Raw genomic sequence first — 15471 nt, forward strand, 5'->3', positions numbered from 1 at the left:
TTTTATGTATATGAGTACACTGTAGCTGTCTTCAGACACACCAGAAAAGGGCATCGGATCCCATTACAGATGGTTGTGAGCCACCATGTGGTTGCTGGGAGTTGAACTCAGGACCTCTAGAAGAGAAGTTAGTAGTTTTAACCACTGAGCCATCTCTCCAGCCTGTGGTACAGGTTTTTTAGGTCATGACTCCTGAAGGACCAATCGGGGTCCCTGTCATGACCCGCACCTGAGCTTCATTCAAAATTACCCTACTTTTTGCCTGTAGTAGTCCTTTCTCCCTCCCCTTAAAAGTACAGGATACGAGAACTTCCCACCTATCCCATGCTCCTCTGCTGCCGAGGCCTTACTGGGGTCTGCTGGGAGTGCCTTCTATATTATTCCTCTTTCCTCTCTTCAAGGAGGCCTACAGTTTCAGTCAGATTCTTTCCTACGACCCTGAGTCAACATGGGAAAGAGGCAGCAGGTGTGTAGTGTGAACAAGAAGGAGAAGCCTGCCCCAGCCATTGGGTTCAGTTCCCAGCAACCACTTGGTGGCTCACAACCATCTGTAATGGGATCCGATGCCCTCTTCTGGTGTGTCTGAAGAGAGCGACAGTGTAGACTCCATCATCACCTAGCATGGACTGACCAGACAGTACACGTGACAAACAGCCGCCCAGGAAACAAAGCTCACCAAGCTTACCACAACTTTGCTTATTGTCATGACACTTCATGACTTTCACGACCAAAACTGCCTCAGTGTCCGCCTTCTCTCCCGCTCCTGCCTCATTACCTTAACCACCACCCTCCAAAGCCGTCTACTGATCTCCTATTTTCATGGTGTCGAAAGAGAAAGCCCTGTCCCTTCAGCCCCTTGTGCCCACCACTCCATCTTTAAACCTGGTGAGCCTGCATACAGCCAGAGATTCCAAGATGTGCCTTGTGCTTGCCCTAAATGATCCAGGTCCGTTCAGTCAAACCACCCAGTGACACTCTGGATCCCAGATTTTCCCAGGGTGGCTCCTTCCTTCTCACTGACCCTGCAAGGGCGTGCCACCCTCTGGGTCTGTGAGCAACAAACTCAACCTTCTCACAGTCCTTGCTGGAATCTCTTCCGTTCCCTCTCCCGACTGCATCCAATTTGTTCAAGATTTTACTTAAGGGATCCGAGTGTCTCTTAGCTTCTGCTCGTACTTATTTTTTTTCTTGTCTGACCATTTTTTTGGGGTTAACCAATCATCCCTTTTGCTTCTTTTCTCCTTGGCCTAATCTTCTATTGGTTTTTAAATTCCTTTTTAAAAAAAATGTTTCTTGACTGATACACAAAACATCCAAATTATACACAATTAAGAGGAATGTTTTGATACCTGCATGTAGTGTGTGATGTTCAAGACTGGGTTAAGTTAATGTCTCCTCAAATAGATGTCACACCTTTTATGACAAATACTTTCAAGCTATTTTCTTCTGGCTTTTTGAAAAGCACAGTGCCTGACTATAGTTGTAGTCACCCCACTGAGCAACAGGCCCTGAACTGCTTATTCCTGCTATCTCAGGACCCACCGACACACTGACACAGCTCTCCCCAGCCCTCCCACCTCCTTTGAAATTCTTACCCTCACTTAATGTTTTATTTATAACATCTTCCTCCATTGCCTCTTTATGGGCTTGTAGATTTCAAAACCTACTTTAATAAGTGTACTGAAATGCTCTAACCTCCGTTCTAGCCCACCACCCAGCAGAGGAGTGGGAAGGAAAGGTTAATAGGGCAAAGGAGGATGAGGACCTGTTTGGAAATAGTTCTCTTCTTCTTCCCTGTCTTCTTCCTTTATTTCCCCTTCTCCCAGTACCTTGTGCATGCTGACAAACAATGTTAAGGTGTCTTCCCAGCCTTTATCCTTTATTTGGTTTTCTTCTCTTCCCTCCCCTCCCCTCCCCTCCCCTCCCCTCCCCTCCCCTCCCCTCCCCTCCCCTCCCCTCCCCTCCCCTCCCCTCCCCTCCCCTCCCCTCCCCTCCCCTCCCCCCTCTCTCTCTCTCTTTCTTTCTTTCTTTCTTTCTTTCTTTCTTTCTTTTTCTTTCTTTCCTTTTTCTTCCTCTTTGTTTTTGCTAGATTTCTGTTTTGTTGAGACAGCATTTCATGGTGTAGTACTAGTTGGCCTGGAACTCCTGTGTAGACCAGGCTGGTCTGCCTATATCCTCCTCTCAATAGGCTACCACACTCAACTGTGGAATTTGTAGAACATATTTAGTCTTTTTTTTTTTTTTTAAATTGGTTTCAGTGAAAGAGAAAGTGTGCAGGATGCCCCATCTTGTCATTAAAACCAGCAGTCTCTGGTTTGTTTTACATAGTCCTGCTGAGGAGAACTGAATTTTCACACAGCCAGAGTCAGCCATTTGCTAATGGTTTGGGATTAGCCACTGAGCTTCAAGCCACGTTGATAGGGGGAGTCATCTGAATTCTTCCCAGGGTCTTTACGGTCTTTATGTCTGTTGATTCATTTCGGGGCTTAAGATCCAGCCTTATTTTTCTTACATGGCCGGGAGTGTTTGCCCACCACCAGCAATTAAATAACATGCTTTCTGTGGAGTTCTGAAATGGTGTCTTTATTGTTCAGTATTTGATATTGCAATAATGGTTTAATTTACCTTCTCTGCCTGCTGATGGGTGTGAAGCTCACGGGTGCTCGTTAGCTCTTTGCTGGTCTGGGGCCGTCCTGGTCTTTCCTCTCCCCATTTGGATAATTATAATTATAATATCATAATTATACGATTGGTACTTCAGACTGATGTCTAATACATTACTGTACCATTCATTTTGGTTGCTGTTTTCCAACAGCCTTTTAGTTTTGCTTGTTTTAGCAGCAAGGGAATGCTGTATTTAAGTGTGTCTAGTACACTTACATATGTATGTATTTCATTCTTTCTGTGCTCCCCAAATGCTTCTTTGTCTTTTGATTAATAAAATGTTTTAGGATGTATGTGTATATGTACGTACATATACCTTTATTTTTGTCCTTAATTTTTTTATGTTTGTTCTTTTGTTTGTTTTTGTGGGAAGGGCCAGGATGCAAGCCATGGCGTGTGTGTGTGTGTGTGTGTGTGTGTGTGTGTGTGTGTGTGGAGGTCAGAGGAAAGCCTGCAGCAACTCCATTCTATTTTTATATCCTATGGATCCTGGAGATGGAACTTTAGTGGCCAGCCTTGGCAGCAAGCGCTCTTTGAGGAACCATTTTCCTGGGCTCCTTAACTCCCACCCCCTCCACCCCCTGCTTTATGTTCTGAGGCAAGGTTTTACTCTGTAGTTCCTGCTGGTCCAGAAATTACTGCGTAGCCCAGACTGGTCTTTAAAGCACAGTGCAGATTGTCAAATGTTAGGATTTGAGGCATGAGTTACCATGCTCGGTGAGTGTGCGTGGAGGGTGGGCGTGTTGAGACATGTTGTCGATTTTTATCTTAGGCTACCCTGAAGATCTCAATCCTGCTGCCTCCTGCTGAGGTCTGGGTTTGCAGGCCGGTGCCACCACCACACCTGGCTTTAGGCATGTGTTTTAATTGCTTGGCTATTAACTTGCCCAACAAAGTTGTTTGTGTATTCTTTCCATTATCCTGGCATTTCTTTAATGCTTAACTGCTAAAGACAAAGGGTTATCTCTGGTTCGTCTGCTCTACCTGTATCCCATTATTTGCATTCTCACTCCCGCGTTTTGTTTTCCGCTCTTATTTTGCTGAAGTATCAGACACATTAGAAAACCATTTAGAAGCCCGAGAGCTTGCAGCGAATTGTGGTGGTTTTCTCCCCAGACCGCTTGCCTGGCTGCTGCCCAGAGTGATGGATCACTTTCCACCCTATTCACTTCCACTTTCATTCCATCTGGCCGGGACCGGCGCTCTTCTGGCTGGGAACTTGCTCACTCATGATGAGTCTTGATTTATCAGATCAGGGTGATGTTCACGACTCACTGTTGTGGCAGATGGAGATTTTTGTTCCTATCCCTCATTTTCCTCCTTTTGAGTCAGACCTAGCCAGCCATCTGTATCGTTTGCATGTATTATTCTCATTCCTTGTATGGCTGGCATGCTTGTGTGCGTGCTTGCGTGCGTGCTTGCGTGAGTGAGTGCGTAGGTGCGTACGTGGGTGCCTGCGTGCCTGCGTGCTTGCGTATTTAGAACAGGTTTTCACTCTGTATCCCAGGTTGGCTTCAAACTTGAGCTCCGCTGGCCTCAGATTGTAGATGTCTACCACCACGCCCACCCTTGCCTGTTTTATTTTGACCTCAGCTCCATACCTTTCACTTCTGGCTCTGTTTCTCAGCTTTTCCTCGCGCCCCTAGCCCTCTCACTATCCACTTCTCCTTCTGTCTTCAATTCTTTCTGCAGACAAGATTAACGACATTTTCTTGACTTTGTAACTATGCTATGACCTCAACTTTCTAGTCTGATTTCACAAACTGAAAATGAGTAAATTTGTGTTGTCATTTTGTACTGTTGTTGTAACGCAGAATTGACTTGGTGAAGCGTCACCTGGTGAGACAGGATCACCTTTCGGTGTGGTGATTTGTTTTACGCTATCTCGGCCTATCCTTTTACTCCGTCTTTATCCGTTTTTTGGTGGTGAAGCCTTAGCTATTTATTAACTTATTATTCTTTACAAAACAAAAAGCAAAACTAGTGTTCTCCCGCTCCACCCTGGCAACTTCCTTTAGGCACTCACTGCTCCAGGTATTAGGAACCAATATTCTGAGGCATATGATCAACCTCCATGCATCTGAGTCTAGAGGGATCTAAGGGGCAAGCGCACTAAGTGTTGCAGCTGCAGCCAAGGTGACTCTGAGCAGCCGGAAGGAGGTGACAAGGGTCTCTCAGTAAGTCACAGATGGCAAGTGTTCATCTACTGTCTGCTTGTGGGCGAATGATTCTTGCATAAAATTCTCTACATGGTGAGGATCTTAGATTAAATGATTGGCCTGGAACTTCCTGAGCCCCGCTGCCTCCCAGAGCCACATCTCCTAGAATCCTAAGCTCTGGGATGGCTTCTTCCTGATCTTGTTGTGTCGTCTCTTTAAAGATTTGTTTATGTACTGTGTGCACATGTGTGTGCTAGTCATGGCGCATCGGTGAAGGTCAGAGAACAACTCAGGTCAGCAGACTTGGCCGCAAGCCCTTTAAGCCGCTGAACCCTGGAATCCCTGCTGGTGTGCATTGCCCCATGGCCTCCTCTTCATTTTCCTTTAGTTGGTTTAAAGCAGCAGCAAACATTTGCAAAGTGTTTGCTCTGTGTGTTTGCTTAGTCAACTGCGTTGTCCCTCTTGGTACCAGCTCACCCAGCCTTCCGGTCGCTGGAAGAAGAAAAGGTACCCAAATGACAAGGGCTTTCAATACAGGCCTGCATGGCACAGTCAGATTTTATTTTAGGTTTTGCAAGTGTGCCAAATACCTACTTTTACAACAGGTGCCACTGACGGGGTGCGACTGAGGCTGTCAGGACCCCACTTCCCTCCAGGGATGGAAGCTGCAGGATGGCTCCTTTATTTATACCCGTCAAGTAAATTGCTGTGTGTGTGTGTTTGTGTGTGTGTAACGAATGTTCATCTTTTTTGGTTTATGTATAACTGATATCCTTCTATATATTTGAGCTGATCAGTTTATATCTACTTGGGTTTGATATTTATATTACCCAGGAGGAAAAAGAAATGTCTGATTAAAGAAACAGGGCACAATGTTTTGGATGTCTACTAGAAACTTAGTAAAATTCCCAGGGTCTAAATCACTTTCTCTCTCACAAGATCTTTTTACAAAGCTTGGAATCTGCATATTGATACAAAGAAAGAGTAAAAGCAGCTGTCAGATGTAGCCCTGTGAGACAATGAAACAAACACACCTGCCTCCAGGTTTGCAGCCAGGGAAGTCTCAGTTACTCCCCAAATAGCTTTACCAGGGTACTCAGGGAGCAGGTGTGTCCACTCAGTTAATGCTCTTGAAAGAGTCGGGTTTGCAGACAAGGTTTCTCTGTTCCTTTGAGGAATATGTAGGACACACTGTTTAGCCCAGACTGATCCCTATTTATACTCTCTTGCCTCTTAGAATGCTAAAATTTATTAGAGAGCTAGCCAACTTCTCTTTCCCCCTCACCCCCTCTTTGTCTCATAACTGTATTCATCTTTACAATACATTTCCTGGCGTTAAGAATAGAATCTAGGGATCCCAGGATTCCTGGCTTCTCTCTGGGCCAGTCTCTCACTCCCTTGTGTCTCCAGCTCAGGCCCCCCCATCTTGCTCACCTTGAGACCCTGGATTCTGTCCCCTGCTGCCTCCTCCAGTCACCCTCCACCCTGGCACACACCTGACCCTGACAGACTACCAGCAGTTGTGCCAGCAGTCCTATGAAGCCACCTTCTCATCTGTCATCTGTACCCACTCTGTGCGCTCCCCCTGCTGATCTCACCCAGTCTTAGCTGCTCTGGGTTCCTGGAATCCGGCTGTGTGAACTCCTTTCCTGTCTCCTCATTTTCTGCCAAGAAGTCATTCTTTTTGGCTTCCTGCCTTACATTGCTCAATAGAAGAACCATCTCTAGGGACATCAGGAGCCCTCACATCCCCTGTAACTCCCCAAGATCTTCCAGAGCTCGTGCGCATGAGTTACTGCACTGAAAGGACTTATAAACACAGGATTGAAATTGCTTTTCAAAACTGCTGTCGTTAGACATGCCCTCCCTCACTGAGGCATGAGAAACAGAGTTCGCAGGCCACAGGGAAGAGAACTGCTGCTCCCACTGAGAAGGGAACCCCCCCCCCCATAGTTCTGAGGTAGTCACTCACCATTTGGTCTGACAGCTTTGTTCTTGGAGGGGACATCTAGACAAATTACCTGTCATTGTCACCCGACTGTCACCCCTGTGAACCACATGAGAGCTGCTCATCACCAGTGAGTCAGTTTCCTGAGACCTGAGGCCTGGTCCTTGAATGGGAGGGGCTATAGAGAAGGCCTAAGCTACAATGGGGACTCAGCAGCAGGAGCTGAGCCATGGTCTGGAATGGGGGTTTCCTAAGTGGGAAATGGGGCAAGGGTGACACCCTGAGCATGATGGGAGTCAGGGGAGGAAGTAAGAAGGCAGTACTGGCCTTGTGCTGGGTTGGGGAGGGGTGCTGGTTTCAGACTGAATGGGTCCTAATCCCACAGTTCAGAAGTCTGGAAGTCAGGAATCCAGGAGATGGCAGAACCATGCTCTCTGTCTCTGATGTGTGGCTCTTGTGCCTCTTCTTGTCCCTAGCATAGCCAGGCACTCCTGGGTGTATAATGGTATTGCTCTAAGCATAACTCCCATTTTCATGTACTCTTCTCTCTGTCTCCTGGATGACCCCTTAAGATCTTTAGATTTTTATCCACAAGTGCACTGTTTCCAAATAAGATCACATTCATATACACCAAGAATTAAGATGCACCCCCACCCTGTATGAATCTCTATTTTGAAACAGCATCTCGTCAGAAAGCCCATGTTAGTCTCGAACTTGGAACCCTCCTGCATTTGCTTCTCCAAGCCTAAGGCTGCCATTTGTGTCGTTACACCCCACTCACTGCACATGTCTTTTTGGGGTGTGCATTGTGTTCTGTTTCAGACAGTAATAGCTGAAGGAGAGGGATCAAGGCTCAGAATCCTGTGTGGTGTGGCAGGGTGTGCTGAGCCTTCCTCAGGGATCTGCATGCTTTCCTGAGAATGGACCATCACTTGTGAGTCGCTACGCGCTGACACTCCCCTGCCTTTTCTGGTCACGGCCTTCTGGATGATTCTGACTCTGGAAGTCACCAGCGCTTTCCCTTGAATGAATGATGTCCATCTGAAGCTGAATAGCTGGGAGGCCAGGAAAACCTTCTTGGAGGGGGAAGGGTTTTCTTAGAGAATTAAATGTAGGACTCGGCAGAGCTGCTATGGCCGGCTGGCTCAGGAGTTGGTGACTCCGGCTTGGTTGTCCCTGAGGCATCTATTGTTCCTGGAATAGCTGGACAATCTGTTCCAGGCAGGGAAGAAAACACACCAAAGCAATAGGATGACTTCATTATGAGTGCAGTTGTAATCCCAGCATTCTTTACAAGTAATTACACTTGCAGACATGAACCCGAACCTCAGCTTCATGCTAATATGAACCTATCCTTCCAATTGATATATGTTGGGTGTGCACATGGGTATTGTTCTAAATGGTTTTGGCTTTCTGCACCTTGCTATATTTACAAAGAGTCCTAACCCTCCCCCTCCCCCCTCCCCCCTCCTCCCCCAGTGTTTCCTTCTTCAGGCGCCCAATCAGAGGTAGATCTTTCTGCTTCTCCTCAGCCTTGCTCACTCCCTCATGCTTCTCTCCCTGTAGTTGCTTTCTTTCCACCCTGGGGAGATGCTGCTTTCTCATTCAGTGGCTACAGTGCTCTTAGCTCCAGCTTGTGGCTCTGCCCTCCAGCACTGCAGTGCTTGGTCTGCCCTACCCTGTGTTATGTTAACAGTGCTTTGTGAAGGTGTCACTTATGTATGGTATGGCAGAGCGTGTACATTCTAGCAGCTGGATGATTTTCAACAGGTTTGGCCGTACACTCCGAGGGTAGGTATGCCCTCTGAAAATGAGTTGTCAGGTGGTGTACTGGAGCCACATATTGTGTTCCTGAAAGCCGAGGTGGGCCAGGTCCTCTGTGGTCTTGTGGTGCAGATAAAAACAACCATAACAGAACATCCTGTTTTACCAAAACATTCTTTTTTGCTAGTAAAACGATATATAAAGCTCTTCAGAGCTTTAGAGGTAGCCCAGTCTCTGAGTTTGATCTCCAGAACCCACAATAGGAAAAGCCAGGTGTGGTGGCGGGCGCTTGTAATCCTGACATTGTGGGGTGGAGACGAGTTGTTCCCTTGTTCTCATACACCAGCCAGCTGGTCTCCTCAATGAATTGCAGGCCAGTGAGAGACCCTGTCTCTAAAGACAGAGTGGTTGCTGTCTGAGGAATGACCCAGAGGTTGACACCTGTTCTCTATAAACGTGCACAATACTTGTTTGGACACCTGTACATATGCAATTTCACATTCACGAACATCCATGTATGTGTACTCATATATACACATATACAAAAAATGAAAATTATGAAAGGTATAAGATAGGAAATGCACAACCCAGGAGCATACATACGATCAGATATAATGGGCCGAGTATCACCTATGTGCTATGATCTCACATGACTGTCAGCACAGTAAATTACAATCAGTTCATCCACGGTGGGACATCATGATGGCTGTGAGGTCTGTGGGCAGCAGGAAGTTCAATGGTCATCTGACATGTGTGACACATCAATAACCATATGCTGCGTATGTGGCTGTATCTGCACATGTATGGTCACCTCCCACTCCAAGATTCAGGTCTCCATCTCCAGTACGCTTCCTTTTGCCCACTTTCTAGTGAGTCCCTGTCCATCAGAGATAGCCACTACATAGGTTGCTTTAAATCTGGGGATCAGTAGAACCCAGGTGGAGCCTCAGTGGAATCACACAGCCTTGCCCCATGCCCAGTTTTCTTCATTCATTTTAAAGGGTTTTGAGATTTGTCTGTGTATCTCTTAAATTGCCTTTTTCTTTGCATTTCTTTATGTTTTATTTTTTTAAGATGTTTGTGTGTAGCTGGGTGGTGGTGGCTGCGGTGCACGCCTTTAATTCCAGCACTTGGGAGGCAGAGGCAGGCAGATTTCTGAGTTTGAGGCCAGCCTGGTCTACAAAGTGAGTTCCAGGATAGCCAGGGCTATACCAAGAAACCCTGTCTCAAAAAACCAAAAAACAACAACAACAAAAAAGATGTGTGTGTGTGTGTGTGTCGGAGCCCACAGAATCCAAAGATAGAATCTGCATTGGAGGCATCTGTGTTGTACCCGACATCGGTGCTGGGAACCCAGCTTCTGTCCTTGCCAGAGCAATAGTTCCGATCTACTGATCCTCGTCGCCAGCCCTCTTCTTTTTTAACAGCTGTAGGGAGAAGCCGTTCACCTGTTAGTTCCCCTCCCTGTTTGAAAGGAACAGCTCAATGTATTCCCCCCTCCCCCGCCCCGTATGTCATTGTTTTTAAACGTTGTGGTGAGTGTATGTAACAAAACTATCTCCTTTAGCCACTGTTGCAAGAGCGCAGTTTCGTGACATTGATGACTTTCACAATGCTATGTAACTACCACCACTGTTTCCAAAGCTTTAGCACTAGAAACAACCCTGTAACCTCGAAGACATCACCAATTCTGTCTTCCCCCAGTCCCTGCTCTCTAGCCTACTGATTTGCTTACTCTGTGTTTCACATAAACAGACTGTAGTGGTTTGAATGAGCAATGGTACTACGCCCCTCAGGTCAGGTGATTGGATGAGCAATCCTGCCACGCCCCTCAGGTCAGGTGATTGGATGAGCAATCCTGCCACGCCCCTCAGGTCAGGTGATTGGATGAGCAATCCTGCCATGCCCCTCAGGTCAGGTGATGAATGAGCAATCCCACTCCCCTCCTCAGGTCAGGTGTTTGAACACTTGTCACTAGTTGATTGTGCTGTTTGAGGAGGTCACCAGACCCTTAGGATGTACCGTCTTGCTGGAAGGAAGACAGCACTGGGCGTGGGCTTTGAGAGTTTATAGCTCACTCCATTTGCGGTTAGCTCTCCCAGCTTCCTGTGTGACAAAATGTGACCAACCGTCTTGCTCCTGGCGCCCACTGCCATGTTTTTCTTGCCATTATGGACTCCCCTTTGGAACCATAAATCAACAGAAACCCTAACTTTGAGTCTTTGTTGTTGCTGTCTTGTTTTTGTTTTGTTTTTTGGTTGCAAATTATTTTATCCCAGCAATGAAAAATGCACGTGGGGATATATATGCCCCTTTGTGCCTGGCTTACGTCACTTGCACACTATTCTCCAGGTTCATGTATGCTGTGGCATGCATTGGAGGTCCATTTCCTCATAGAGTGGAGAAAGTCTTTTGTGTGTGTGTGTGTGTGTGTGTGTGTGTGTGTGTGTACACCACACGTTGCTTATCCATTTGCTGATGCCTTGGGTGTTTGAGTTATTGTGAGCAAGGCAGCCGTGAACACAAGTGCCCAGGTCTCTCCTGGAATCCCTGCTTTGAACCTCCTCAGACTAGTACTTCAGACGGGTACAATTGAGTTATATGGCAGCAAGCCCTCCCGGGGGTTTGGCTGTTTGGTTCAGTGGAATATTTACAATCAATCCATCAGTGTTGTTGCGTGTAGCAAGATTTTCTTCGTTTATTGTTAAAGCTGTTTCCTACATTTGTGTATTTGCAGGTTTACTCACTTGATTCCCCTTTCACTTTTCTTCCTTCCTGTCGCCCCCTCCCCTCCTGCCCCAGCTGAGAGAAAGCATGATCTGTCATACTGGCTTCCTTAGGCTTCTTGGTGATGAACATCCACACTGTTTGCCATTTGGGGCTGTGAGTTATGAATCAGGCTCCCGATGTTCTTGTATCCGTCTTAATTTGGGTACAGATATTCTTTCTCTGGAGCGTGTCTCTGAGTGGCACTGCTGTGTCATGAGGCAGGCACATGCTAAGCTTTAACAGAGACTGGCTTCCCAGTGGTGTTCACACCCCCGTCTGCTGGGAACATGCGCGCCCCACACCCTCGCCAACATTTGGTATTGTCAGTCTTTTTTTAATTTTAGCCTCTCTGGTGGGTGTGTGCTGCTGTCTCTTTGCCGGTTTGATTTGCATCTCCCCGGTGACTCAGGATATTGAACACCTTCACATTTGGAAAAAAAGGTTATAATTTAAATTCTTTTACATAAAGAAAGCACATTAGGAGACATTAACAAACACCTGTAAGCACAGAGACATTCCAAAGCCCAGAATGTCTCATTGAAGTCATTTCCCCTGACAGCTATGAGTCAGACAGACAGATGTCAGTTTCAGTTACGTCTGAAATCACAAATGAGGCAGCAGCCTGGGTTTTTGTTTTTTGTTTTTTAAAGCAGACAGGAGCATGTATTTAAAGACTATTTTAAAAATAAAAGAAAGTGGAAGGCTATCTTTCCTCCTCACCTCCCATTGGAGAACCAGGCTTTCAGGGGGAAAGTCTGATTGCACTCCATGCTGGAGGACCATACTGTGGTTCTACCTGACTTAGCCTCGGCCCTGATGGTGAACCACCTTCACCTGGAGGCTTCTCTGCAATTGTGACATGGTCCTATCCTTCCTGCCTAAGAAGTTTCTGCTTGCTCTGTGCCAACCCCTCTCAAAGCATGGCTGGTTTCCACCTGCTGTCCCCTGAGTCACCTCGCATTGCATTGTTTACTTCCTGGGCTCCTTCCCTAGACCCAGTTTCCCCAGAGGAAGGACCTCACACACGCATCTTCTGGGTTCCTCTTCCTATTTCTACACACTACCAGGGCCTAGCTGGCGACCAGTCCCTGCTTGTAGGGTAGTGTATGGAGACGATTCTAGAGGCAGTATGACACCCCTCCCGGGAGCTGACTTTCTGTGGATATTTGTCTAGTTACTCATTCTTAGCAGATAGAACTATACCTATGTATTCTTAAATCTAGAAGACAAAATACAAGCCACCATTTCCTGATCTTTCTTCATGACCTTTTGCCCTGTTGGCCACAGGGCTATCATTTGCTCTCAGCGATGCAGCCTGCTTGCTGGTAGTATCATGAAGGAGGCATTTGAGGGTGACTGTGGGTCTGTAGATTAGAAATAGGTAAGAATTTATTAGGATATACCATGAGAAAGACAGGACCAGGCAAGAGAGTAGATGTGCCTCTTCACTAAAATTAAGCACAGCACAGTTAAAGGAAAACAAAGGAAGGCGCGGGGGACTGTGCCTGGTGTTGCTGAAGGAGAAGCATGTGGATTTGGGTTCCCGGGCAGTGCGAGCATCTTCACTGCCCAGCCGAGAGCCTTCTTGCTCACCCAGCATTCTTGCCTGCATCTTCTGGCCTCATGTCCTTTCACTGCTCAGCTGAGAGCCTCATTCACCCCACAGCCCTGTCCCATATCTTCCTGCCTCGGGTCCCACAGGCCACTTGGGAGCTTATTAAAGAATGTATGCTCTGACTCTGGGGGCCGGGGCTGGGGCCTGAGGTGTGCCTTTCTCTCCAGCTCCTGGCAACACTGATGTTATCGGTCCAGAGACCTCCCTTGAGTGGCTGGAGCAGAGGGTGAATCCAACTGGGTTAGTCTGAGGGACTCATCAGCCACCTTGTTCATTCTCCACCCTTTGCGTTGGTTGTGTTGAATCCTGCCGCCCTTCATCTAGTATAAACTAGCCTGGTGCATCCAGCTCGGTATTTGTGAAGATATTGTCTTTTAAAAAGTTGCGGGGAGACTGGGAGATTGTTTAAGGTATAATGCACTTGCCAGGCAAGTATAAGGACCCGAGGTGGGATTTCCAGCACTCGCCTCAAAATGTCAGGAGCTCTGGAGTCTGGGGCAAGTAACAGATGGGCCCCAAGGGTTTATTGACCAGGCAGATTAACTAATCAGTGAGTATCCGGTTCAGTGAAAAGACACGGTGCCAAAAATAAGTTAGGGAGAGGCTGACTTAGACACATGACCTCAGTCTCTAGTCTCCATGTATACATGCATGTGCACGCACACATGTATTTATCACACACAGACTCATGCACCAACGTACACATAGAGATGACCATACACAGACACACTAAGTAGACTGAGTTGATGTCTGAGGGCCTGCAGATAAAGAAATTGGAAATGCTGCTGATAACCCAATGTGTTCTATGTGTTCAAAGGGGTTTAATTCTTTGAGTCTGACACTAGTGGGCAATTTAGGTTCCTATATTGAATTGTATGGAGTTTTTTCTTCCCCCAGAAGTCCATAAAGTTGATCATAAGCTATAGCCTTTGAGAGGTTCAGTTTCTTGTTCCCTTATTGGTTGACGGCTGGTGTGGTAAGCTTATCAGGACCGCCCCTCTATTTTCTGTGGAACAAAAGGCAGCTTTCTCTCTCCTGTAGTGTGTCTTCACAACCCATGCACTTACTAAAGGCATGCCATGAGGAGCTTTGCTGAAGGTTTTCTTTTCTTAAATAAGTTTTTGATTATTAAACAGGACCAACCATTCATTACTGAAGAATGAGGCTTACTACTATTGAAGAGAAATGACTTCATTCAGGCCAGTCACACTGAAATCCTGGGGATTTTCTTCCTGGTCCCCCCACCCCCTGTTGAATTGTTAACAGTTAATTTTTCAGTTGTTTTTTAGAAAAGCTTACTTGTTTTTACTTTATTTTACTATTTAATGCTCTCTTCATGATTAAATTTCTTCATACATATCATTTTAAATGCTTAATGAAATCATACAATAGAAAAATTGTTCCTTAACTCTTTGTCCTAGTTTAAAAGGACTGTTTTTTGAGAGGGGGCAGGAACCAGCATTGATCTCACGTCTTCTAAGCATATAACAAATCCTGGTTGAAGCCTAGAGGGAAATTTCCAAGCTAAGTAGCATTAATTATATGTAGTTAGCCACAATTAATATAACATCCAGTAATTTTTTCATGGTTATTGACATGACAACGATCATCCTGTATTTTAGTATGTTGGTTACGTCTCTTACCAAGTACTACCAAGTGCCCAATAAGAAGCAGCCTAAAGTGAAAGACTTTTGGTTCATGGTTCAGGGATGCCACCCCTCTAGTCAGGGATGGGCTGACAGAGGGACCAAGTCATGCCTAGTGTTGGGAGCTGCTTGCTCACATCTGGGCAGATGAAAGGATGGGTGGAATTCATCTGGAGTTTTCCTTTTAATTCAGCTTGGAACCCTAGTTCATGGGAGGGTACCACTTAGGGTAGACCGTCACCTCTCAGTTAAACCTCCCTGGAAACACTTGACGTACAAAGCCCCGAGGTAGATGCTAGTAATGCCCTCGGCCAGTGTGTCTCAACCTGTGGGTCACTATTCCTTTGGGGGATTGAAGGACTCTTTCACAGGGGTCTCCTAAGACCATTGGAAAGCACAGATATTTATATTATGATTCATAACAGTGGCACGTTACAAGTATGAAGAACCAACGGAAGTAATTATATGGTTGGGGGTTACCACAACATGAGGAACTGTGTTAAAGGGTAGCAGCATTGGGAAGGTTGAAAACCGCTGCCCGAGTCATCTCTTAATCCGATCAGGTTGCCGGTAAGGGTCATCATCCCAAGCTTGCCTCTGGTCAACTTGACACCCAAATGTATCACCTAAGTCATAACCATCAAGCCCAGGGCCCCAGGTTTTTAAGTGGATCCCAATGCAGCGTGCAGTAATCCATCTCTAGAGTCCCCACAGTCTTAGCATCCTAACTTGGTACAAAACTCAAAGTTCAAAGTCATCCCAAAGACTCAAAATAGTCTCTGAGCTGTCAGCTCTAGTGAGCATCAAGAGCGAGTTAGATACTGCTAGGTTTTCAGTGTGAAATAGCTCCATAGGCCTCCATAAGTTCCCAACCTTCCTAACTCTGCCACCCTTAAATTACAGTTT

The 15471-nt window shown here is 46.3% G+C and overlaps 1 protein-coding gene across 1 annotated transcript in view; it reads left to right on the forward strand.

Annotated features, from left to right (window-relative positions):
- Positions 1 to 15471, forward strand: part of Ankrd33b (ankyrin repeat domain 33B) — a 78734-nt gene that overhangs the window by 19450 nt on the left and 43813 nt on the right. The gene's annotated exons all lie outside the window — the stretch shown is intronic.

This window comes from Mus caroli, unplaced genomic scaffold (assembly GCF_978045245.1).
Source record: "Mus caroli unplaced genomic scaffold, Mus_caroli_1 scaffold_16, whole genome shotgun sequence".
Classification (NCBI taxonomy): domain Eukaryota; kingdom Metazoa; phylum Chordata; class Mammalia; order Rodentia; family Muridae; genus Mus; species Mus caroli.